Source organism: Uranotaenia lowii, chromosome 3, assembly GCF_029784155.1.
Source record: "Uranotaenia lowii strain MFRU-FL chromosome 3, ASM2978415v1, whole genome shotgun sequence".
Classification (NCBI taxonomy): Eukaryota; Metazoa; Arthropoda; class Insecta; order Diptera; family Culicidae; genus Uranotaenia; species Uranotaenia lowii.
Genome location: NC_073693.1, coordinates 58,645,803 through 58,671,358, shown reverse-complemented (window position 1 = coordinate 58,671,358; position 25,556 = coordinate 58,645,803). Strand labels below are relative to the sequence as shown.

Genomic DNA, 25,556 nt, shown 5'->3' with positions numbered 1-25,556 from the left:
AGTCTTGAAGAGACGAACTTTCCACACTTTGTTGGTCGATAAACTACTGTGCCCACTCCTACTTTCAAGTAAATCCCTAGTATGGGCTTTTTAACTCCTACCTCGTTACTGTTGGTATCACAAACTCCAAGACTGACACTTCCTGCTGAGCGACAGGCTGCTCAGCTCTTGACGGTCAGCTTCTCCGGAGGACTTCAGCTCTGCCCTGACTTCCGGTTCCTGCTGCCGGCGCCCAAGCGGTTAAACGGATCGTTGTCTTCGGTCGCTTACGGACAGTCGGTCGCTTCGGTGAGCAGCAATGACGGTGCGTTTCGGCAATTATCGGCCTCAACTGCACGTGCTTCTCATCCTCCGATCAGCAAACTTCATTCGAAACGAAAAAAAGGGGTCCTGTTGGCGCAATGGGATAGAAAGCAAGGGCATTAGGGTATCTCCATCGGTACGGGTTCCGGGGGGGCGGCGGTCCCTTCTCACCTGGTCGTATCATAAACCTTTTAACACGGGTTTTATCCGACATTGTGCCACTTTTGAAGCCTTCCTATGGCTGCCTTTTCGCCTGTTGAGAGCAGCGTCATCTGATTTACATAACTACCGCGAAGATTCCCAATGACCTTGGGCTTCTAAAACACACACCGGTTACAACGCCTATACATTTGCGCATTTTGATTTCATGAAAGTGCTTAGAACTGAACTTAAACTGAAAAACTAACATTTTAACATTGAAAAAATCATAGCGCGCTTCCTAATCGTCATATGATTTTGATGTCTTCGACCAAATAGCTTTAAAATTTTTAGCTGAAACTTTTTAGAAGACAATTTCACTTTATCTTTTCAATTAAAAAAGTTTGTGTGTCAAAATCATGAAAATGGCACGTCCTAATATCTGATACTGTATGTGTATGATATAAGCATATAATTTTATGAGCATCTTTGCTTAAGACACCTTTTGTCAAAATCTTATAGTTTCTGCGTTATTAATTTTGTCTGGCTAAATTCCCGTTCTGGACCACGGAGCATTGCCTTTGAAACGAATTTTTCGGTAAAAATTTATGTCTCCGTCTCGTCAATTCCTTGGCTATCCTGATCAGCGTAATACTAGTCACCCGGAAGGGTTTTGTAATCAAACTTGAATAGGCTCCGTCGATAGGCACACCGATTTTCCACACAGCAGTTGATCATATTATTTACGTGCTCTTGGTTTGATGTGAGCAGCTTGTTGTTGACCCGGCATCGTCATCTTCTGCTTCTTATATGTCTTTAAACCCAATTTTACCTTAGTACAATGGACAGTGCTGAGAGGGGATCCACGTTCTTGGCCACATCCTGAACTAAGGCTACTTTCTAACTGGCGGAAGCACGCATGACTTTCCGGTCCAATGTTTAGTCCACCGGGACCAATTTCCGCACAGAGTTTTCTTGTACACGAAGCTACTTTCCTCTCCATACTTCCGAATCGAATTTAAGACCGCTCCAACGCTTACATCTTCCATTTTTGGCAACTGACTCAGTGAAATGTTGGGTTGGTATCTAGACCGTATGTGCACGACATTTTTGCGGAAACAACAACACCCTGCAGAAATCACCAGTTGAAATGTCATCCAGAATAAGAATGAGGGTTGTATCAAAATCGTGCTTAGACATAATGAAAGAAAGACTATATGAAAGTGTGTCAAGGTTGCGAAATCTCATGAGATTGAGATTTTTTTGAGTGAGATTTTCCCTTTTTGAATCTCAGTGTGATGCTAGGTAATCTCATCGTGAGTATCACAAACGGTTCTTGTCTTGAATGTCAACGTTTTCTCAGACTGAGAATCACGAGCAGAAAAACTACTTTTTGGAAGGCAGAGATGCCATGGAATAATATTTGTGCAAGCTCTTGAACAATGAAACAAGTTTTATAGTTCAGAAAAAGCTGAACATACCACGACTTTTTCAAAACTGTCAGTTATACTTGATGAATGTTAAAGGTCAGTTATACTTTTTTTTAAACATTTTTATAGAGAACATACTATTAAAAGCTCAGTACAATCAGGTTGATGATAAGAATTTGTTTTTTTTTATTTATGTCTTAAGCAAAGTTGTGAAACCTCGTTCAGTTAATATTTTATCGAGTGAGGTTCTTCCGTTTTTGAATCTCAGTGTGAAACGTTAACGTTGATTGTGAATGAAAGTTTTTATTCTAAAACATTTTTCTGAAGAATGTATTATCATGACTTGTAAGAATCTGATTATAATATTTATGTCTTAGTTTAATAAAAGTTTTACAGAATGAGAAAAAAGTTTTTATGACCAAATACGTTGATGAGTCTCGCTCGTATTCAGAGGATTTAAGACATGCAAGTTATGAAATTGTATTTCCTACAGTAATGTACTTTTAAATCTCTTAAAAACGTTGATACAAAGTTTTGCAATCATGGAAAAGAACCGCAAGCATTGAAATGCCCAAGCTCAAAATTATTCAAAAAACCTCCAATGGCTTAATGTGCTTGCCAGAAAAAAACATCTCAAATCTTCTGGACATTGCAAAAAACTATAAAAAAATATAGCAAAATCTGAATTGCTAAATATTTGATTATTACAAATGTTAACACAAAAAGTACCGCAAAGACAACTAAGCTGGGAAACACTAAAATTCAGAATTAAAATTATAAGGATCCACCGGGCCCAATTTTACAAATTTAGTATCTTTGAATTACCGAAAGTTTTTTTTTGTCAATTTTGCAGAAAAAAGTTTTATGATTTTATTTATAGCATTCGAGCTATGCTTTGCGCTTACTTGTAGCGACAACCTTAAAAACGAAGTTGAAAATTATAGGTAGCTATGTAGAGTTTTAATATAAATGAAGAAAATAGTTTCTTAATCTTTCAAACAAATTAAATTTTAAAATATAAAAATTAAAAAAAGATTGTTACCAACGAATAACCATTCCAATTAAAACGCATGGCATCCCAGCTTATGCAACCGGCTGGAATCGACCACATATGAAAAGCATTTATGAACCAAATAAAAAGTAATGAAGAAATATCAAAATTTTCCCTTTCAAATGAAAGCGGTGGTTTGTAGCTTCTATCCTAATGGTTAATCTTTTTTATTTCAATTTAAAAATAAACATTTTAATGATTTTTTATGCATTTTAACGATTTTGTTTTTCAAGAGAAGGAAAGCCGGTTTTATTTGCACTGGCTCACAGATCTTTTCCAAATATTATCTCGACTCGCGTGATGTTTGAAATTCCCTGTGGGAAATTTCTGAAGTAGAAAACATGATCGTTGCACCAAAAAGTAGGATATGATTCATACCAGCCTATCTAATGTCCGATAAATTCACTTATTCTATTAAGAGCGTTTCCAGAAGATTTATAGAAGTCTTAATAGAAAAAAGAATATGACAGAAATAATAATGTGCCATTGAATATAAAGATTGATCAAATATTATTGTACTACCATTTGGAGTTATTGTAAAATCGCTTCTTTTGTTAAACGGCCTTACTTCTTATTTTTTAATTACTATCTTATGAGCTTTTAGACACATGCATCAGAGATGAATTGTTCTTTAATTATCATGGCTGGATTTTTTTAACGATTTTTGAGTACGTTTAAAAATGCCCTTAAAAAGAAATTCGTGAAACCCTTGGAAAAAACACTGTTCAATTTTATTAAAATTACTAGTTTAGACTGTTAATTGATCATTCACAGCCTAGTACATCATTTTGAAGTGGTTTTTGTGAAATCGGGAATGTTAAGATTGGTTTCGAAAATTAGTTTTCTCTTCGGTTGTTCCGGATCTTTTACAGTCTCTAAGTGACTATTACTGACAAAAGTTCGGCAGAAAATTACACTACCAATTAGTAGTTTGGAACAGAGAAGGGATGTCAAGGACCAAGGACGTTTAAAAAAAGATTGTTTGAAAAGAGATTTAAATAAAAGTTGAAACAAAGGACAGCTTATTACTGACATCACGACTTCTATTTTTTCATTTAGTTGATATAAAAAAGTAGGTTTTAATTCTCAATGTATAGATGCATATTTGTTAGAATACATGATCTTTATTAATATTTCCAAATTTAGATATCCTTCACTCGTACACAACATGCTCTGAAGAAGGGACCGCATGAAATTTGATGACTGTGATCATATTACAGTTCAACATATGTTTTTTTTTGTATGTCAACAGCCGAGAAAATACAAAAAAAAAAACCTAAAAAAATCTGAGTTTTGACCTTTGTTTTGTAAAAATTTCAGCCCTTGAGAGTTACAACAAATATCGATTTTTCTATTAATGTATTCTTTGCTTAGTTAACTAAGCATATTTTACTGATTTCAAATAGCCAGAAAATCGATTAGAAATGTTGCCATTAATCCCATATTATGTTGTTGCTTTTAATTTTGAAAACCAACGAAACGTCAACGACTGAATTTTATATTTTTTATTTAAGTCGTCTTGACTATGAAATTATGTTATAAATTGTTTAGTACCAAAGCGCCGTATTTGCAAATAATATTATAAAATTAAAGTGTTGTTCTCAACATTTTTAAGGTAGTGTGTTGTGTACATGGACACTTTTTAAAACATAGGTACCAGGCTTTAACACTTTCGTTATTAAAAAGTTTCAATAAACTCCAATCATTAAAGCGCTCTTTTTTTTTATACGTTCACCGTGGTGGAATTGGCTAACGCGCCGTTGTACCGAAGCGGAGATTGCAGGTTCAAGTCCTGTCGGTGAGCCGTTGTATCTTTTTCGAAATTTTCATGATATTTACGGCTTATGTTCTTTCGTTCTTTGATAGTTCATGTTTCTCTAATTTCTTTCATCACATATGAAAATGTGATCGTTCAACTTGGCGTGTCGCTAGTGTGAAAAGCTAATCACATTATATGATACTGATACATTCAAATATTCCATAGATTCGTTACAAATTTAACTGTCGTCAAAAAATAGTAGGGGAAAAAGTGGGGAATATAGCTGAAGATTTCTCTAATGGGATTCTGGATTTCTGATTTTTTTCTAGATGTGATGCTCAGTGAATTTCGTTTGACATCAAAAGCTTTGGGCATCACAACGAAATTCATTGTGCTGCTTAATTGATACTCATCACGGTGAGTATCAATTTCAAATGATTATCTGAAATCTTGCAACTCTGAAGTGTGTAAAAAAAATGTTATTTCTGTTAGATTCTCTAAGGAACTCAAAAATTCGTTTTTTTCTTTAGAGACTGAAATCAGGTCGAAAAATAATTCAAATTCTGTAAGAAAAATGATTGTTCTACCTTGGCTTAGATCTAAACATCTTTCTTAAAAATGATTTAAGTTTTAAATTCAAACAACAATTGGTATTTTTGTTCGTAAACCTATTGTAAAAATACAAGATACCTATAAATTAATCATGATATCAAAAAATCAGCATGGTCAATTTTCAAATTGTTCAGTTTATCGTCAGACCGAATCTTCACCTAACAATGTTTGTCTAACTGATGGTAAAACATTACTAGGATGACAACTGAATCACCACAAACAAATTGTTCGAAGATGAAGTATGTGTCAAAACAATTTTCCCACTTGATGATGGATGAATGAATTTGCCCGGATTTTGGTCACTTCCCACGAGATGAGTTATGACAGTAAGATGTCAGCCGCGTGGTGGACAATTTTATCCGAGTTCAATACGATTACAATTGTTTTGGATCTACTCTTGAGAATGAAACGCAATGTTATCATAAATCAGGACTATTTTGTTTCAAAATTTTTCGGTTTTCTATTCAACATTGATCATTCTCATCGTTTTTCATCTTCGAAGTGGTCCATCTAAAGGGTCATAAAGGTATGGTGCGAATAATAATTCAACACGCAAGAAACGACCTTTTAACCGAGAGTCACACATTAAATTGTAGGCGAAGTTTTTTTCCCCTAAAGTCAAATAGCTTGAGAAACTTGGTCCGAGACTAATTAAATCTAGATTGGGAAAACAAATGAGCAACGCGACTACCGGCGGAGGTCCATCAGAAACAAAAAAAAAACGGCAGCCACACACCGGCTAATTGGTGGGCGATTAAAGCCAACGACACGGCGGAAAAATATTTTACTAAACACACCACCCCCACCCGCTTATCGCAGATGAATGATTTGGAAGTGACCTTCGCCGATGCGCATAATTGCTATGCACCCTTTTGCTTCGACTTTGGCAGAATCGCGCACAGCTGGTAGGACTTATTGTCGCAGCGTGGCCGCTTCATGTCATGCCGTGTCAAATTCAAATCGTTTCTACTATGGCTTCTGACAACAACGGAAAACCCACAAAAGTAATGTTAAAAAAGGGAGAAAAAAATAACGCGAGCACAATGAATCATTTGCATTTTCAGACTGTGTGATATTGGTCATTAAGTTATGATGAAAGCTAGAAGTGCTTATTAACAAGCATTTGGTGACCATGTAGAGAACATCATTTGTGTGATCTGCCATTTATTTCGGCAGCCGTTTCACAATTGGCAACCGGACACAGATTGATGTTTTTTTTTCCCTGGTAGAGGTACTAAATATATTTAATTAATTATGTAAATTATACGTATCACAAATGGTGGCTAGTATTGAATCTTCGAAACTCTACTCTAGTAAAAAGCGAATAGGCTAACTTTAAACCATGGTGTTTTCACGATAACATTGATTTTATTCATAAAGTTCATTTGGAACATGCTTAACCTTTAACTCATCTCCATTTCAACATTGAAACGGCAAAAACAAATGTTGTTCTCAACCGGATTGATAATAAACTCTTATACCTAATGTATTCAATTCGAACCTGCACTTTCATTCAGAGGACAATATCAGAAACAATAGATAATTGATGATTGTAGTACCTTGGCTACGGTTCAGTTTCAAGAACACTCGAAAAAATCTCATCAGATATGTTTAAAACGAAAAAAAAATCCTACGATTCTCGAGTGAATGTACGCACCAAGATTCAATGGAGAAACTCCGACAGGAAAAAAAAACCTCCTACAGCATCAACAACGCGCTACAAGAGGCGTTTAGTTCGGAGCGTGTTGTTGTTAGCCATCATAAATCATAATTGCCCCGTTCAGCGATAACAAATAGGTACCTAGAAGGTATTCTAAAGGGTGCGTTGCTTGAGACCCATCAGCTGGCTTAAACCAACAATTAGTATTTTTTTTTAACTGCCCTTTCTTCTAAAGCCTAGGCATTGAACACTCCCCAACAAACAATGAATGATTTCAAGTTTGCGATAACCGTTTGCTATTTTTTGTTCAATCAAATTCTTCTCCAGTTATGTTGTTGATAAGGTATCGTTTTGGCTTAATGTGGTGGAAAATTATCTATAGAACTGTCAGTTTGTTTTGTGTCGGTTTCTTTAACGGATTGAAATAATCTGTGAATCATAAGAAACATAAGTATGACTGACCTTTTATCTCCTGGTTTATTTGATTCAGATGAATTCCTGAAATGCGTTTTATGTAGAATCATAAAACCATAAAAGAAATCAGTCATTTGTTCACCCCAATGTGGGAATAAATTTTAAAGTGACGTTGCCATCGATTGGGGTTGCATAATTTTGGAGGCAATCGCACTTTATTCAGATATATAAAACTAGGGACCAACCTAAAACAGCTAACAAAGGCCGATCAAAGAGATGTGTGACGCTTCAGTCGATTCAGTTGATTTGAGGGCTCATTCGATTGTTATTCTTTCGTTATGTGGAGTGTCCAAACGAGGGCAGGTCATATGGTAGAAGTTGAGAGCTTTTGACTGCTCTTCGGTCGCATAGCGATATTCATAATTCGAATGAACTGGAATTGAAGTAGCAAATTTTGCAACACGATTTGATTCGTTCAAACTTGAATGTTGGTCCAATGGCCTGTATAAATTGTTCCCCTTATACCATCATTTTTTTTTATTTTTAAATATTTTAAACATTTTAAACAGTTAAAACAGGAAATTATTAATCGAGAAAATTTAAAACACGAATTTTATTTTTTTTTAAAGCAAAATTGTTGCTAATTTGTTATTTTATGTATCATAGATTATTCAAGTTAAGGAGCGGTTAAAAATATCCAGGCTTATACAGAGCTCTAATATTTAAATGTTCATACCATTCAGAACAAACTAAGTACCATATCATTTTTTGAAACTACATATCAAAATTTGGCACATTAGCTGGTTCGCAGCATTCCGTGCTCGAGAACGGTTGCAATTTTTTTTATTCTTTCTTATGAGCGTTTGTTTTAAAAAATCGTGGAGTTAAAAATCATAAGAATCGTAGAATCACAACAATGGCGTAGTTGGTAAGATGAGCACAGATTTGCAAGACTGATGTTCAAATTGCTTAGAAATGATTCCAGCTCCGGTGAATAAGACGGATGAATCGAAAGCGCAGACTGTTGAGGCTGTTGTTATGATTGTGTGTTTTGATTTGGCCTTCTGGTGAAAAAAGACGGATTGGCTTACGAAGCGCAGATTTTAAAGGCTGCTACTGCTAATTGTTTGTTTTGGTTAGGCCTTTCGGTGGAAAAAGACGGAATTGGCTAAGGAAGCAGAGATTTTTTAAGACTGTTTCTGCTAATCGTTTGCTTCAAATTGGCCTTCCGGTGGAAAAAGACGGAATTGGCTTAAGGAGCGCAGATTTTTAAGGTCACTGCTGCTGAATGTTTATTTTGATTTAAACTTCCGGTTGACACACAGATTTTTAAGGCAGCTTCTGCTGTTTTTTTGTTTGATTAGGCCTTTTGTGAAAAAATACTGAATAGGTTTGGAAGCGCGGATTTTTAGGACTGTTGCGGCTGATTGTTTATTTTGATTTAGCCATCCGGTGGAAAAAGACGGAATAGCTTGGGGTAGGCAGATTTTTGAAGCCGCTGCTACTTTGATTTGGCCATCCGTTGAAAAAAGATGGAATGGCTTATGGAGTGTATAATTTTAAGGCTACTTCTGATTGCTTTCGTTAATTTTGCCTTCCGGTGAAAAAAAAAAAAGAAATGGCTTGGGAAGTGCAGATTTTTAAGGCCACTACAGCTTATTGTTTCTTTTTATGTAGCCTTCCGATGGGAAAAAAGGAATTGGCTTAGGAAGTGCAGATTATTAGGGCAGATTCTGATGATAGTGTTCTGAAACGAGCGAGCAACTTTGAATCACTCTAACATACGAAAAAGGCCCAGTAGCAACATGGCGATGCATGGCGATCGAGCCAACGTCGATCCTTGATTCGGTCTCTTTTCGCAACCAACCACCAACGGAGACGGATCACGGTAACAATTCGGAGGCCCGAGCGGCCAAGTCAGAGGCCAGCATGGCCAATAGTCAGTTTGTGTCAGAATTATTTTTTGAATGTCTAAATTGTTTAAGTCTAAGTTATCGAAGTACTACAGTCCACTATTTGTAATATTGTTTGAATGATTGCGGTTTTATTTAATTAAAAAAATATCTGATGCTATCGATCAAAGCCATCAGGGGCGATCCTGAACAGATAGTATGCCTTAGTTTAGCCTTTCGGTGGAAAAAGACGGAATTGGCTTAGGAAGCACAGAATTTTAGGGCCGCTGCTGAATGTTTGTTTTGATTAAGCCTTTTGGTGGAAATTCCCGGAATTGTCGAAAGAAGCGCTGATTTTGTATTATTCCGGCTCTGGTAAACAGAGACAGAGCGACAAGGAAAGCATAGATTTGAAAGGCTGTTGCTTAGAATATTTTTGGATTGGATAAAGAATATGCAAAAAATAAATAAAATTTTAAGATTTAAAAAGCTTTGCTGAGAATGGAATGTAGAATCGAGATGAAGGATATTTCAAAAATTAACTTATGTTTAGCAGAAAAACAAAATTCAATGAATAACAGACTATATTGAGAATAGAGGTGAGGAGGAATGTAGAGATGAGATGAAGGATATGCAGATATTAAATAAAATTTGTAGGACGGAGAATAAAGATTTGGAATAAAGAAGAAAAAAAAGGGTGTTCGAAAATAAAAAGAAAAGTCGATACGTAAAAAGTTTCAATTGAGAATAGAGATGAGAGTAGGGGAGGGGGGGGGGGGATAGGGCGTTCAGGTTTAATAAATTATTAAGGTTAAGGAGCAGTTAAAATAATCCATCCTTCTGTTGGGGAGAGAGTCCTCTGCGACCATTATGTTGATCTATTGTGGTATTAGCCCGCGTTATAATTTTTACTTTGCTATGCTACTTGACACCCCTGCACTATTGGTTGAAGTTGCAGTTGTTTTCCGGTAGCAATACAAGCACACACATATCTAGGTAGGATGTCCAAGTGCAATCTAAGTTCCCTTGAAAAGCTTCATCCACATGCATCATCGAGGCGTACAATTCCAAGGTATACCTGGCTAGCATTTCACTAATGCTAAAACCGCCAACCTTCATCATACTATGTGTGCCAGGTTATGTCAAGACCGGGATGCGATCTCATGAACGTTGGCTTAGAAGACAAGGATGCTATCCTCTAGGCCACGATCTGCTGGCAAAAATCCATCATTAGACAGAGTTTCAATATTTGAAATATTATACCATTCAGAATCAGCTGAGTACCTCATCATTATTTTAACTAAATATAAAAATTTGGCACATTAGCAGGTTCGCAGCAAACCGTGCTCGGAAACGGTCGCAATGTTTTTCTCAGCATGCTTCGTATAGTTCAGCAAGGACATCCTACATCAGCACAACCTCCTGGTGAAAGTTCTTACTAGAAGGAAATTTCAGACATCGAGGAACTGAGGCAACTCAGAACATTCTTTCCCTCATCCGTAGGTTCACTACAAAAGTTCGTGCTTGAACTTGCATTTCTATGACCACGCAGAAAATTTTGTTTATGTTTTTATTTCAGCACATGAATTTCAGCCTACTTCAACTTTCCTCATCGTAGCAAAGTATGTTGTTACACGCAAAATAATCTGATAGCACTTTTAGCTCTTTTTTAAATAACGGTCACCTTGCCTGAAAAATTATCATCAAATTAGAATACATCGAAACAGATTTCAAAGGTATTATTTTAAATTAATCTTACGAGAACGGAAAAACTTCATCAGTTTGCTCCCAGTTATGACATCTTCCGAGGCAGCACAGAATTTCAGTTGCTTAGGGTCACTCTTGGTGTGCCGGAACTTGTTAAACGGTTCTTTTTCCGACCGGTGTGGAAGAATTGTTTTTCTTTCTTCCGCGCAATATTCGGGTACATTTTAAACTTTAAACATCAAAGCAGATAACGCGACCTCGAAAATCTTTACAGCAGCAAACAAAACCAGCTAACTGACTGACAACTCCCTTTTCATACACTTAGAATTAACGTGAAATTCATGCGCCAGTTATTTGGAAGTAAAATACTCACCACCAGGGCGTTCTTGAAACACTGTGGTTACTACAGAATTCACGTAGAATCGATATTATGCAACAAAATCTTATTTTACGTGAAAAATCCTGTAGAAATAGTTTCTAAATTATTTTGGGTGTATGGTTCTAAATTTGCATTGTTTTCTGCCGAATGGGAAAACGCTCCGATCGACGGAGTGTGCTAAAATATCTTCAATTTGAGATTCTACATGTAATTTGAATATTCAATTTGGAACAATCGTTGATGGATTTTACTAAGTAAATTGTATAATACGATTGATCTTAAAATCTTCTCTGCAATATGATTTTACATTAATTGATTATCTCAAAACACAACGCAATTTGCTCTCTTTAAACTACGGAAAAACTAAATATGTGTTATTTCACTCGTCCAGGAAATAAATTTCTCAACAACAACAACAACAACAACAAAATTTCTTCTCGAACACTTAATAAAAGGGTAAAACTTAAAGGAAATTGCTGTCCGTGGATGACATTTGACCTCTGGACACTCATCAAAATAAAAGAGAATTATTTAAAACGATCGAAAAAGCATCCAAATGATATCAATTTAAAAGAGATGCTAATTCACATAAATAAAAAATTGAGTTCAAAAAAACAAGAATGTAAAAGGCTCTATTACGAGCGCTTATTAAATAATTCACCACATTCAAAGCTCTGGAGAAACATTAATACGCTCTTAGGTAAATCTAAAACGACTTCCTCAATTAACCTTTCAGATGAAAGAGGTGTTATAACCAATAGTACACAGATTTGTGAGAAATTTAACAAACACTTTTCCACAATTGGAAAGAACCTGGCTGAAAAGATTCCAGTAAATACTGAAAATGATCATTTGACTCAAATCGAACAGGTAGAAAATACAATATTCTTACGGCCCGCTAGTGTAAACGAGGTTCGACTTGTAATTTTTTCACTTAAAAATAAAAAGGGTCATGGACCAGATGGTTTCCCTGTTAATGTCCTGAAAAATAACCACGAAACATTCTCGCACATACTTACACAATACTTTAATAAAATTTTGGAGTCAGGAGTTTTCCCGAACTGTCTAAAAATTGCGAAAGTCATCCCTGTTTTTAAGGCTGGCGATTTGCTTGACGTCAATAACTATCGCCCTATCTCGACTTTAAGCGTTTTTAGTAAAGTGTTCGAGAAGCTTCTTGTTAATAGAATTGTAGACTTTCTAAATCAGAACAATATACTTTATAAACTGCAATATGGATTTAGATCAGGTTCGAGCACTCAAATTGCCATCTCAGAATTAGTTGACTCCATCATATGTAAAATAGAGTCAAAAAATATTGTTGGGGCACTATTTTTGGATCTCAAAAAAGCCTTCGATACTCTAAATCATGACATATTATTGTCCAAACTGTATAAATACGGGATAAGAGGAACAGCAAATAATATCCTTCGTAGCTACTTAGAAGGTCGCAAGCAGTATGTGGCTATTGAAAACACAAGAAGCGAATTAAGAAATATTGATATCGGTGTACCACAAGGGAGTAATATCGGGCCATTACTTTTCCTTTTATATGTCAATGATTTATGTAACCTTCAACTTAAAGGCACAGCACGTTTATTTGCCGATGATACAGCAATTTTTTATTCTGAAACTTCACCTGATATTATAATTCAGCACATTGAAGACGACCTAAAACTGCTTTCAAAATATTTCAATTCAAACCTACTTTCACTAAATTATACTAAAACAAAATACATGTTGTTTCGTTCTTCGCATAAAAAGCTACTTCGTACTAATGACCCAGCTATGAATGGAAATACTATTGAGAGAGTTAGTTATTTTAAATACTTGGGAATTTACTTAGATGAAACTCTCTCATGGAATCGTCACATTGAACACTTGGAAAAAAAAATTACTCCTCTTTGCGGTGTTCTTTGGAAACTGAGAAATTTTGTTCCACAACATGTTCTCTTTAAATTTTATTTTGCGTTTATCCACTCTCAATTGAACTACCTTATTATGATATGGGGAAGAGCCTCCTTGTCCCACTTACAGAAACTTCAAACGCTCCAGAATAGATGCTTGAAAAACATCTTAAAGCTCCCTTTGTTATTCCCTACCCTTCAGCTTTACTCTTTAAGAACGCATAACGTTCTTCCAATATCTGAACTCTGTGATTTGCAAACTGTTGTATATGTCTATGATAATCTACACTCAATTGAAAATATTCAAAACCTCCATTTTACTACGGGGTTGCGAACTCATAACACTCGCCAGTCAGATTTCTTGCAACGAAGCCGATCCACAACATCATTAGGGCAAAAAAGAATTTCATTTATTGGACCTACTAAATACAACACCTTACCAACGGATATTAAAAACATAACCAATCGTTCCATGTTCAAAACCAAAGTGATACAGCTTTTGAAAGAAAAATTGAACCATTAAAACAGTCGATCATCAACCAGTCTTTGTTTTGTTTACCTTTTGTACTTTTGTAGCGTTAATATCTAATATTATTTTTCTTAAAAATCTTGTAGTTTGTATTTTATCTTATAAAATTATTGAACATAACATAATAAAATTAGCAATAAATAAATAGTATATTAGTAAATATCGAATAATGAATCTCTTCAAAGGAAATTATTTTCCATTGAGATTTCATATTGTAGTCAATTTAGTTAAATAATACATTTCCTCGCACGACATTATAAATATTTGTGTTCTCAGCATGATTAAAATTTGCTCGCGTTTACTCTTATTATCATTTTGCTGCCAGACATGCTGAGAACAGTAGCGTCCATTACCAGGGGGCTCAATTGAGCCTTTTGGTGTGGGGGAGTGTGGTGGGCCGCTACATTTAAAAAAAAAAAAAAAAACACAAGGATCCATATATGAATCAGTTTGCTATAGAAGAAGTGAAAACTTTCAAATACTTAGGTATTCATTTAGATAGTACCCTTTCTTGGAGTTGTCATATACAACATTTAGAAAAAAGAGTTTCTCCCCTCTGTGGTGTACTCTGGAGATTGAAGAACTTTGTACCACAACATGTTCTGTTAAAATTCTATTATGCATTTATCCACTCTCTATTTCACTATCTCATAACAGTCTGGGGACGAGCATCTCAATCATATTTACATAAACTTCTAACTCTGCAAAATAGATGCTTAAAAAATATTTACAATCTTCCTTTGCTGCATCCAACTAGACTTATATATTCATCCAGATTTCATAATTTTTTTTTATATGTCTTTATTTGTATCAATTCATCATTACATTTATATTACATTACTAGCTGATTTTACCCGGCCTTGCTCGGGTTCGCATAAAATATAAACCAAAATGAGTCGTTGGACTTTTCGAAATTTTAGAAGCTTTGTATTCATCATAAGATATAAGAAATTTTGTCAATTTTAGGCCATGTGAGCTATGTAAGTTTTGTTAGTCTTTTTTTATGTTTTGTTTGAGATTATTTATTGTTTTTCTCGTGTTCATAATTTAAAAAACAAAAAAAAATGTATTTAAAGAAATTTAAAACTATTTCCCTAGAATGCTTGTTCATCCTATCATAACAAACATTTTTCTCACCCACCATTTCTAAGAAAGCTTGAATAGCATTTACCTGATATCTTCAGCTGATAAAACTGTTTTTTTTTTACTTTCACATCCCCATTTAATAAAAACTTCTTATGGAAATCATTCCACTTTTCAAGTTACATGATCTCCCTGTACATTGGTATTTTCCAGTTTTAGTTACTTGAAATTTTCAAAAAAGACTTTCAAATCTTGATGAATTATGTTCAAAACTAACTTTGCATGCTTTCAATAGTACCTATGTGTGCTTTTAAAATCACACTGCTTTATGAGTACTTGTTCTTAAACGTTAAAAGATCCACTAATAGTTTTTTGAAGTTATCGAGAACAAACTATCTCTGAACCGAAGTTACCATTATAATGCTATGAAATAGATTTAATTTAAGTTATATTTCAATTTTTCCATTGTTGGACACAATTTCAATTATTCTGAAAAGCGATCAATGTTGTCAAGTCACATTGGTGACCAAAAATGACTCAAAAGTTAGAAATTGGCCAATGAAATTGAATTGTATAAAACTCAAAACCTTAGATTAAATTTCTTAATCATTTTTCTAAACCCCCGTTTGGATTCCTCAAAGGCTATCTAAGAGGCTGAAAGCTGAATCTAATAAATTTTTCTTTCTCAATGAAAAATCACATAAATATTAAAATGGTTGGCTCTTAAACGCTGGAATTTATGAAAATCGGTTCATAAGTTTTTCAACACTCAGCCCAAATAGTTGTTCAGCTCAAAAAGTCAATTAATTGTTCACTGTTTGTTTTTGTAGACCCTCAAAGCCCCGCAGCGGCGGTAAAGAGCTTTGATAAACACTATGTACACATCTGGTCAATATCTATATTCCTAACAGGCTAGTTAGGTTTTTCAATTCAAAATGTAGGCATATTATGGCATCCAAATATCTTGTACCGGTTTCACGTGCTTTGAAGTAGAATGACTAAAAACACCCGCCAAAATTTTTCCTTTCAAATTTTGAATGCTCAGCAAGCTTTGATTTGCTATCCTGTACACGTGAACTCTGAATGGTCGTTACTAACGCCCAGCCCATGGGGGTGGTGAAAATAACCCCGCCAAAGGAAACGAAAATTGGTCGACAAAATGGTGCCATGACTTTTGGTTCGTGGGAGAAAAAACGAAAGTTGTATGGTAGGGTCCCTTTTCTTTGATGGGAGGGGCTCACAACTATTACTAAAACCTTACCATGGTCCAAATACATAACTGTACCAAATTTCAGGCTGATCGGTTAAGTGGTGTGGATTTGTATAAGGTGCATACAAACAAACAAACATATATAGTCCAACTCATCTTTATATATTAGATTACATTGAATTAGGTGTTCAGCTCAATGATGAACTGTTCAGAGCCCTATAGTTAACTAGATAATAAAAATTTATTTATAAGATTTACACTTGCTGAGCGCAATCAAGTATTTAATGTAGGAGAACATCCTGTAATGGCAGAAATATTTTAAACTTAAAACTAAACACTATCCTAAAATAAAACTAATTATAAAGAGAACGAATCTCTGCGATGGAAGACTGCATCGATTTGCCTCTAAAGTTGGAGATGATTTTGTTGGCCATCTCTTCGATCGATTCAATGCCCGCAATCCGATGAAGATCTTCGGGGCTGTGCCAAGGTGGAAGCCGCAAAATCATTTTCAGAACCTTGTTCTGAATCTTCATCCAGATTTCATAATATCTTACCTTTATTCGATCTTTGTGATTTCCAAACTGTATTGTATGTATTTGATAACCTGCATTCATCAACTACCATTCAAAACCTTCGTTTCACAATAGGAATAAGAACACATAACACTAGATACCTAAATCTTCTTCAACGCTGTCGATCCTTAACTTCCTTAGGACAGAAAAGGATTTCGTTTATTGGACCAACAAAATATAATGCCTTGCCCAATGAGTTAAAAGAAATCAATTCTCGATCCATTTTCAAAGTCAAATTGCTTCAAATGTTCAAAGATAAACTAAGTCCGTAAAACAAGTCGAACAAAGTAAGCTTTGAGTATTTTTGTAGCATTGTAGCGTTAATTTTTGTTAGTTTTTAGTCATAACTTATTCTATTAATTTTAGTATTACTTCTTACATAAACTTTATTTTTATTATCTTAAACATGAATCTCTTAAAAGGAAATCTTTTTCCATTGAGATTCATAGTGTAAATTTGTTTAATGTATCGCCGCATTTCCCGCATTAGATTATAAACTTTGAGTTCTCAGCATGAGTAATGTTTTGCCCGCGTCGCGTATTAGTTATTTTGTTTGTTATTTTGTGCTGCCAGACGTGCTGAGAACAGTAGCGTCCATTACCAGGGGGCTCAATAGAGCTTTTTGGTATGGGGGAGTGTGGGGGGCCGCTACATTCTTTCTTTTAAAAAATTGCTCTGAAGCACGTTTGGTAAATGAAAATCAGCATTCCTCTAAATATTAATGAGCTGGTAAAGGAAAAACAATCTTTGCGTGAACTTAGCTTTTATCAATACCTTTCATTTAGGTATATCTGATTTTTTTAAAACTCCAAAACATGTTGAACCGATAAATAAAAATAATATTTCGTTCGAGTGTAAGATTTATAACGAAGTCAACTAACTTTTCATGAAAGATATTATGAAAAAGAAATAGTATACTGTGTTATGGTACAATTGTCAGATCGGGACACAAAGTTTCGGAGCTAATGAGCTTAACAGTTTTCGCCAGAAGCTTTCGAAGAAAAAAAAATGTCTTAGGCAACTTAGGACTTCTTGATAGCATTTATTCAAGTTCGTAAGAACTTTCCTCACATGGAGGCGCGATTCATGTGTCGCTCAAGTTTTTGGGAAGTGAGGAATATTCCTTCAATTAACTAGATGTAAACATAAATAAGTGTTTTGAAATTTGTGGTAGAAGCCATTCCGGGAGAGCTACGCCGGATGTGTATCGGATTTAAGAGGTGAATAATTGGAAAGTTAAATGAATTGTGTTGCAGTGGCTGAGGTTCATGATTGGAAGCTTAAAAGAGAAGTAAATCTGGAGTTAAAAGTGAGAATTACATCTAAGTGTTGCCCAAGGTGGCCTGTATAGTTGTTGTGAAAGACTTTTCTCAGAAAGAAGCGAGAAGAAGGTGGTTTAGGGAGGAAGACGTGAATCAGAGGAATGAAAGGATATTTGTTCTAGATAGAAGACTGACCAGCGCAAACCACTACGGGTTTATTTGTTGGAAAATTTTTTTGTCATTTTTGTAATTTTTGTCATTTTTGTCATTTTTGTCATTTTTGTCATTTTTGTCATTTTTGTCATTTTTGTCATTTTTGTCATTTTTGTCATTTTTTTATTTTTTGTCTCGATAATAATGTTATGTCACAATAATATGATAATAATATTGTTTTCCGATTTCAATTGGTAGTTTATATGAGAAAAAAAAAAGTAATATTGAGCTTATTGAGGTACCCCTTAAGCAAGTTCGATAGAGCTGAAATATTGCACAGGTCAGTTTTTAAGCCAATCTACAAAATGTACATGGTCCGATTTCGAAACTTGACATGACCTTTTTGCTATAGGTACATATTTAGGTACAGAAGCAAAGCGCTTGTCTTGACTTGCCTAAAGGCAGAAACACAATACAGCGTCGGTCGTCGCGTCACGTCAGCGGTCAACGCTGTCGATGAGTACTAAAAAGCGGACGCGACGCACCCACCCCCCGACGACATCTAAGATGTCTCTTGACGCTGAATTGTGATGCAAAAATCGTCGGGTGCGTCGCGTCCGCTTTTTAGTACTCATCGACAGCGTTGACCGCTGACGTGACGCGACGACCGACGCTGTATTGTGTTTCTGCCTTAACAATCCTTATCTTTCGGAAATTATTCAGTTAGAAGATGATAAGTCAGTTTCAAATGAGTATGGAAAACAATCAACGTGACGTGAAAAATTTTCCTATACTTCCTTATCGTCAGAAAATGCCAGTTCTGGCATCGGTGCAGCGATCGTAAAACATCTGGCCAATGCTGGAATGATCACGGTTGGTCTGGCGAGACGAGTAGAAATGGTTCAGGCTCTGAAACCCGAGTTACCGGAAGCAACCAGAAACCATCTGCATCCGGTCAAGTGTGATATTGCCAACGAAGACGATATAATCAAAACTTTCGTATGGGTAGAAGAGCAGTTTGGAGGTGTAGATGTCCTGTTAACAACGCTGGGGTAGCCTTCAAACAGGACATACTGAAGGCAGAAACTCCAAAGCTACGACAAATTTTAGATGTCAATGTTCTGGGACTAGTGATGTGCAGCCGTGAAGCCTTCCAATCTATGAAGAAACGTTCGGTCGATGGTCACATTATTCACATCAACAGCATCGTAGGTCATCGGGTTCTAAATTTACCGAGCATAAGCATTTATTCGGCCTCGAAACACGCCGTAACGGCCATTACCGAAACCATGCGTCACGAGTTGCGAACCGAAGGGACGAAGGTGAAAGTTACGGTATGTTTAAAGAATTTAACAGTTCAGTGAGATGCACGTAACTCGATTTAATTAATATTTTAGAGCATAAGTCCGGGAGCGGTCAAAAGTGAAATGACAAGTAACTTACAAGCGATCGGTAAAATTCCATTTTTGGAGGTTGAAGACATCGCAGATGCAGTTCTGTACGTTCTGGGTACACCACCAAGGGTTCAAGTACACGAGCTAACAATCAAACCGGCAGGAGAACCTTATTGAAAATTCAATAAATTATTTGTACCCTAATTCTGGAATTAAACTTTTTTATTTGAGTTCGGCAACCTGTAAATTATATATCTCGCAACTATCACACACAAGCAAAAATGACGTTATCAAATATATCAACTGTTACTTGTGCTATATTGACGCTAATATACCTATAGGTATGTATACATCGGATTGAGATGAAAAATTGCACATAGGATGGGAGTTTTCAAAGAAGGACAATTGATTTACTTAAGGAATCAAGTTTTGGGTTAATGAACGGCAACAGGGGTCGTCCATATTAGTTGTTCAATGTTTTTGCATTATTACGTTCTATGTTTTTTAACTAAATTATGTAGTCATTCATCGAAACGAGACGGAAATCAAACACGAGAATTTAACAGAGCGAGAAATCGATTCTTTATTTCAAATTTTGTATTAGAAAACAGAAAAAGAGATTGCTAAATTAAGCTTGGATGGTGACGAAAATTCATACACGGGAGTTTGACAAACCGGAAAATCATTTCTTGAACTTAAATTTCAATTTTTTAAATAAGGCGACAGAAAAAAAGGTTATTTAGACTTAGAATGATATGCAACAGTAGTTCTCAAATCGACAAATTGACGAAATTGACTAAATTGCCAATAGAAAAAAACAACAAAATTGACATAATGGTCAAATTCACTAAAAAGCCAAAAAAGACAATAATGAAAGAATTTAAAAATTCGACACAATTGACAACATTGACAAAATTGACAAATTTCACAAAAATTGCGAAGTGGATAAAAAACATAAAATTGACCAAAGTGAAAAAAATAAAATGAATAACAAAAAAACATAAAATGACAAAAATGACAAAAATGACAAAAATGACAAAAATGACAAAAATGACAAAAATGACAAAAATGACAAAAATGACAAAAATGACAAAAATGACAAAAATGACAAAAATGACAAAAATGACAAAAATGACAAAAATGACAAAAATGACAAAAATGACAAAAATGACAAAAATGACAAAAATGACAAAAATGACAAAAATGACAAAAATGCCAAAAATGACAAAAATGACAAAAATGACAAAAATGACAAAAAATGACAAAAATGACAAAAATGACAAAAATGACAGAAATGACAAAAATGACAAAAATGACAAAAATGACAAAAATGACAAAAATGACAAAAATGACAAAAATGACAAAAATGACAAAAATGACAAAAATGACAGAAATGACAAAAATGACAAAAATGACAAAAATGACAAAAATGACAAAAATGACAAAAATGACAAAAATGACAAAAATGACAAAAATGACAAAAATGACAAAAATGACAAATATGACAAAAAATGACAAAAATGACAAAAATGACAAAAATGACAAAAATGACAAAAATGACAAAAATGACAAAAATGACAAAAATGACAAAAATGACAAAAATGACAAAAATGACAAAAATGACAAAAATGACAAAAATGACAAAAATGACAAAAATGACAAAAATGACAAAAATGACAAAAATGACAAAAATGACAAAAATGACAAAAATGACAAAAATGACAAAAATGACAAAAATGACAAAAATGACAAAAATGACAAAAATGACAAAAATGATAAAAATGACAAAAATGACAAAAATGACAAAAATGACAAAAATGACAAAAATGACAAAAATGACAAAAATGACAAAAATGACAAAAATGACAAAAATGACAAAAATGACAAAAATGACAAAAATGACAAAAATGACAAAAATGACAAAAATGACAAAAATGACAAAAATGACAAAAATGACAAAAATGACAAAAATGACAAAAATGACAAAAATGACAAAAATGACAAAAATGACAAAAATGACAAAAATGACAAAAATGACAAAAATGACAAAAATGACAAAAATGACAAAAATGACAAAAATGACAAAAATGACAAAAATGACAAAAATGACAAAAATGACAAAAATGACAAAAATGACAAAAATGACAAAAATGACAAAAATGACAAAAATGACAAAAATGACAAAAATGACAAAAATGACAAAAATGACAAAAATGACAAAAATGACAAAAATGACAAAAATGACAAAAATGACAAAAATGACAAAAATGACAAAAATGACAAAAATGACAAAAATGACAAAAATGACAAAAATGACAAAAATGACAAAAATGACGAAAATGACAAAAATGACAAAAATGACAAAAATGACAAAAATGACAAAAATGACAAAAATGACAAAAATGACAAAAATGACAAAAATGACAAAAATGACAAAAATGACAAAAATGACAAAAATGACAAAAATGACAAAAATGACAAAAATGACAAAAATGACAAAAATGACAAAAATGACAAAAATGACAAAAATGACAAAAATGACAAAAATGACAAAAATGACGACAAAAATGACAAAAATGACAAAAATGACAAAAATGACAAAAATGACAAAAATGACAAAAATGACAAAAATGACAAAAATTACAAAAAATGACAAAAATGACAAAAATGACAAAAATGACAAAAATGATAAAAAATGACAAAAATGACAAAAATGACAAAAATGACAAAAATTACAAAAATTACAAAAATGACAAAAATGACAAAAATGACAAAAATGATAAAAATGTCAAAAGGACAAAAGGACAAAAATGACAAAAATGACAAAAATTACAAAAATGACAAAAGTGACAAAAATGACAAAAATGACAAAAATGACAAAAATGACAAAAATGACAAAAATGACAAAAATGACAAAAATGACAAAAATGACAAAAATGACAAAAATGACAAAAATGACAAAAATGACAAAAATGACAAAAATGACAAAAATGACAAAAATGACAAAAATGACAAAAATGACAAAAATGACAAAAATGACAAAAATGACAAAAATGACAAAAATGACAAAAATGACAAAAATGACAAAAATGACAAAAATGACAAAAATGACAAAAATGACAAAAATGACAAAAATGACAAAAATGACAAAAATGACAAAAATGACAAAAATGACAAAAATGACAAAAATGACAAAAATGACAAAAATGACAAAAATGACAAAAATGACAAAAATGACAAAAATGACAAAAATGACAAAAATGACAAAAATGACAAAAATGACAAAAATGACAAAAATGACAAAAATGACAAAAATGACAAAAATGACAAAAATGACAAAAATGACAAAAATGACAAAAATGACAAAAATGACAAAAATGACAAAAATGACAAAAATGACAAAAATGACAAAAATGACAAAAATGACAAAAATGACAAAAATGACAAAAATGACAAAAATGACAAAAATGACAAAAATGACAAAAATGACAAAAATGACAAAAATGACAAAAATGACAAAAATGACAAAAATGACAAAAATGACAAAAATGACAAAAATGACAAAAATGACAAAAATGACAAAAATGACAAAAATGACAAAAATGACAAAAATGACAAAAATGACAAAAATGACAAAAATGACAAAAATGACAAAAATGACAAAAATGACAAAAATGACAAAAATGACAAAAATGACAAAAATGACAAAAATGACAAAAATGACAAAAATGACAAAAATGACAAAGATGACAAAAATGACAAAATGACAAAAATGACAAAAATGACAAAAATTACAAAAATTACAAATTCCCTTTGTTCTCTTTGTTCTCTTTGTTCTCCTTGTTCTCTTTGTTCTCTTTGTTCTCTTTGTTCTCTTTGTTCTCTTTGTTCTCTTTGTTCTCTTTGTTCTCTTTGTTCTCTTTGTTCTCTTTGTTCTCTTTGTTCTCTTTGTTCTCTTTGTTCTCTTTGTTCTCTTTGTTCTCTTTGTTCTCTTTGTTCTCTTTGTTCTCTTTGTTCTCTTTGTTCTCTTTGTTCTCTTTGTTCTCTTTGTTCTCTTTGTTCTCTTTGTTCTCTTTGTTCTCTTTGTTCTCTTTGTTCTCTTTGTTCTCTTTGTTCTCTTTGTTCTCTTTGTTCTCTTTGTTCTCTTTGTTCTCTTTGTTCTCTTTGTTCTCTTTGTTCTCTTTGTTCTCTTTGTTCTCTTTGTTCTCTTTGTTCTCTTTGTTCTCTTTGTTCTCTTTGTTCTCTTTGTTCTCTTTGTTCTCTTTGTTCTCTTTGTTCTCTTTGTTCTCTTTGTTCTCTTTGTTCTCTTTGTTCTCTTTGTTCTCTTTGTTCTCTTTGTTCTCTTTGTTCTCTTTGTTCTCTTTGTTCTCTTTGTTCTCTTTGTTCTCTTTGTTCTCTTTGTTCTCTTTGTTCTCTTTGTTCTCTTTGTTCTCTTTGTTCTCTTTGTTCTCTTTGTTCTCTTTGTTCTCTTTGTTCTCTTTGTTCTCTTTGTTCTCTTTGTTCTCTTTGTTCTCTTTGTTCTCTTTGTTCTCTTTGTTCTCTTTGTTCTCTTTGTTCTCTTTGTTCTCTTTGTTCTCTTTGTTCTCTTTGTTCTCTTTGTTCTCTTTGTTCTCTTTGTTCTCTTTGTTCTCTTTGTTCTCTTTGTTCTCTTTGTTCTCTTTGTTCTCTTTGTTCTCTTTGTTCTCTTTGTTCTCTTTGTTCTCTTTGTTCTCTTTGTTCTCTTTGTTCTCTTTGTTCTCTTTGTTCTCTTTGTTCTCTTTGTTCTCTTTGTTCTCTTTGTTCTCTTTGTTCTCTTTGTTCTCTTTGTTCTCTTTGTTCTCTTTGTTCTCTTTGTTCTCTTTGTTCTCTTTGTTCTCTTTGTTCTCTTTGTTCTCTTTGTTCTCTTTGTTCTCTTTGTTCTCTTTGTTCTCTTTGTTCTCTTTGTTCTCTTTGTTCTCTTTGTTCTCTTTGTTCTCTTTGTTCTCTTTGTTCTCTTTGTTCTCTTTGTTCTCTTTGTTCTCTTTGTTCTCTTTGTTCTCTTTGTTCTCTTTGTTCTCTTTGTTCTCTTTGTTCTCTTTGTTCTCTTTGTTCTCTTTGTTCTCTTTGTTCTCTTTGTTCTCTTTGTTCTCTTTGTTCTCTTTGTTCTCTTTGTTCTCTTTGTTCTCTTTGTTCTCTTTGTTCTCTTTGTTCTCTTTGTTCTCTTTGTTCTCTTTGTTCTCTTTGTTCTCTTTGTTCTCTTTGTTCTCTTTGTTCTCTTTGTTCTCTTTGTTCTCTTTGTTCTCTTTGTTCTCTTTGTTCTCTTTGTTCTCTTTGTTCTCTTTGTTCTCTTTGTTCTCTTTGTTCTCTTTGTTATCTTTATTCTCTTTGTTCTCTTTGTTCTCTTTGTTCTCTTTGTTCTCTTTGTTCTCTTTGTTCTCTTTGTTCTCTTTGTTCTCTTTGTTCTCTTTGTTCTCTTTGTTCTCTTTGTTCTCTTTGTTCTCTTTGTTCTCTTTGTTCTCTTTGTTCTCTTTGTTCTCTTTGTTCTCTTTGTTCTCTTTGTTCTCTTTGTTCTCTTTGTTCTCTTTGTTCTCTTTGTTCTCTTTGTTCTCTTTGTTCTCTTTGTTCTCTTTGTTCTCTTTGTTCTCTTTGTACTCTTTGTACTCTATGTTCTGATTGTTCTTTTTGTTCTCTTTGTTCTCTTTGTTCTCTTTGTTCTCTTTGTACTCTTCGTACTCTATGTTCTGATTGTTCTTTTTGTGCTCCTTGTTTTTTATTGCTTGAATTCAAATTTTCAAACTTTCAACTTCAAATTGTTTGGCCAAGGTTGTCCAATACATTTGTCTCAACACGATTCAAGATCAAATTAATCTTAAACGTCTACGGAGTCGGAATTTCTTAAAACAATTTTTTAGAAAAAAAAACAGACTTCAATGATTGTTTTAATCATTGAACTTTTCTGAGCTCACGTGTTTTGCAAGTAAGATGCGTGAAATCATTCACAAATAATCTACCTTTCGGTGACAACAAATTTGGTGTTTGCTGATTAATCTTCTTATCACACCTACTGTGTTTTTATCGATTTTATCAGTTGAATCGGCCAACGCAACCTTCTGAATTTAAAGTCACTAGTGCGATGTCAG

At 33.7% G+C, this 25,556-nt stretch overlaps 1 pseudogene; it reads left to right on the top strand.

Annotated features, from left to right (window-relative positions):
* The first annotated feature begins 81 nt into the window (after positions 1-81).
* On the top strand, positions 82-19,635 carry LOC129752221 (farnesol dehydrogenase-like; annotated as a pseudogene).
* Positions 19,636-25,556: the final 5,921 nt, after the last annotated feature.